This window comes from Cervus canadensis, chromosome X (assembly GCF_019320065.1).
Source record: "Cervus canadensis isolate Bull #8, Minnesota chromosome X, ASM1932006v1, whole genome shotgun sequence".
NCBI lineage: Eukaryota > Metazoa > Chordata > Mammalia > Artiodactyla > Cervidae > Cervus > Cervus canadensis.
Window position 1 is genome coordinate 105290168 of NC_057419.1, and position 2295 is coordinate 105292462.

The 2295-nt window shown below is 41.2% G+C and overlaps 1 non-coding gene across 1 annotated transcript; it reads right to left on the reverse strand.

Moving 5' to 3' along the window:
- Positions 1–1007: 1007 nt before the first annotated feature.
- On the reverse strand, positions 1008–1114 carry LOC122436057. Its single transcript, XR_006267830.1, has one exon. It is a non-coding gene; the product is annotated as a U6 spliceosomal RNA (small nuclear RNA).
- Between the last annotated feature and the right edge of the window lie 1181 nt (positions 1115–2295).

Here is a 2295-nt window from a genome sequence, read left to right on the forward strand (position 1 = left end):
ATATATATATATAATATATATATATAAAATCCTGTGAATGGTTAAGTGTGTCATTGAATCATACAGTATATGAACGTAAGGAACCATATTTGAACCTGGTCCAGAGGAACAGGTGTCGTTTTGAGATCCTAAACTTGAAGATGATGCTGTGACCATGTCTAACCTGGATTGTGTCACATTGCTGAGACTGAGGCAAGATTACAGTTGCATGAGGGAAAATTGCATTATCCTTGGTGCTAATGATACTGGGAAGATGAATACTTTTAAAAGAGTGTTATACAAAGAAGGTATATCTATGCTAGGCAATTGAGGGGTGTGATACATTTTTTTCTAAGTTGACATTTTTATCTGGCTTCCAGTGATTCTCTTCATTGTGACATCTCTGCTATCATCTCTTTGGCACAGAATCTACTTCTTGCACCCTGAGTACTGTCCACGGTTTAGACCAATGTTTCTGTATTGTTACAGGACCTTACCAAGACAGCCACAAGGATCAGTGGTCAGTTTGGGGATAGGGCAGATGTCCCAGAGTGCTTTGATTATTACCTTCTGGAAGCTTGGTTGTTCACTGCATCATTCATTTTTATGAACACGTTTCACCCTTCTAAAACATAATCCCTTTACCCAGGATATGTTAAATGAGGTATCTCTTGCCTAATGATAACAGGCCACACTCACCAATATCATGCATTTGTAATCCACCCTTCAGTGATGAAATAAAAAAAAAATAAAAATAATTAATGGAACAAAATAAATATAATAGTTTTGAGTGTGTCACATGAAGTGAGAGTAAGCATTAATCTGACATTTTGTTGTGTGTGTGTGTGTGTGCAGTCGTGTGCAGGCACACACACTGCGTCACTGGAGAGTTATGCTCAAAAAGTGTGAAAGCCATGGCACCAAAGCATTCAAATCTGTGACTCAGTGAGGCTGCTCTAAGAGTGTAAGAAATCAGTCCAGATCGGTTCATTTTTTTTTTCTTTATCTTTTTTTTTTCTTTTTTTCTCAAAAATATGGAACGCTTCACGAATTGGCGTATCATCCTTGCGCAGGGGCCATGCTAATCTTCTCTGTATCGTTCCAATTCTAGTATATGTGCTGCCGAAGCGAGCACCAGATCGGTTCATTTTTAATGAGCAGCCCAGGTATGTAGGAGGTGAAAAAAACCTCGAGAAAAGTGAGTCATTAAAGAAGCTCCTCTGTACACGAAGGAAAATATTCTCCCCTAAGTGACACTCTGTGGAATAATTCACGCTTATGAATTTGGTGAGTACTGTAAACCAAAAGGCTAGAAAGAAGTTCATTTCAGTAGCTGCAGCCTTACAAGCTGTAGAAGAGTTTCAATTACCCAGGAGATAGGCTTAGTGTGAAATCCCCATATTATTCAAAATCTGATGAAGGGTCAGAGAAAGCTCTAGAATCAAGGCCATGATGATGGCACAATCATAGCAGGATAATAGGTGTGCATTTTGAGAAAGAAAGCAAAATATCAAGATGATTGGGTTCTGACTGGACACCTAAGCTCATTTTTCTCAGTGTGGCTGGAATGACAAGAGCCTCCTGTTCTGTGTAATTCCTCTCGAAGGGAGGGCTTCAGTCCTCAGTAGAACCTGCTGTGAGATAACAGCCTTATTACTGAAGTGTATAACTTCAGTTGAGTGACAGTTACAGTTGCTCTCTGTGAAGGGATAGAAAATGAATCAGTTCCAAGTTGAGGCGAGAATACAGACACATGGAGGGCTGTCTCTCCTGGAGGAGGAAGTGATTCCTGGCACTGGTCAAATTATCTGGAGGGAAAACCCAATCTTTGTAACAGAAACCAGAATTGTCAGAAGGTTTTTGGCATGCTTGTAGGTGTGAACAAACTCTTGGTCAAGACCCTAGAGCAGTGAGACATGCCTAGACAGCATCGAGATGTGGTTGCCAGAAAGACCAAAATATGATTAGAAGGTTGGGAGGGGAGAAGGGCTGTAGATTTGTTAATCAACAATGACCAGTGATTTGATCAATTAGATCCGCGTGAAGAAAGCTGAGCGCTGAAAAATTGATGCTTTTGAACTGTGGTGTTAGAGAAGACTCTTGAGAGTCCCTTGGACTGCAAGGAGATCCAACCAGTCCATCCTAAAGGAGATCAGTCCTGGGTGTTCATTGGAAGGACTGATGCTGAAGCTGAAACTCCAATACTTCGGCCATCTCATGTGAAGAGTTGACTCATTGGAAAAGACCTTGATGCTGGGAGGAATTGGGGGCAAGAGGAGAAGGGGACGACAGAGGATGAGATGGCTGGATGGCATC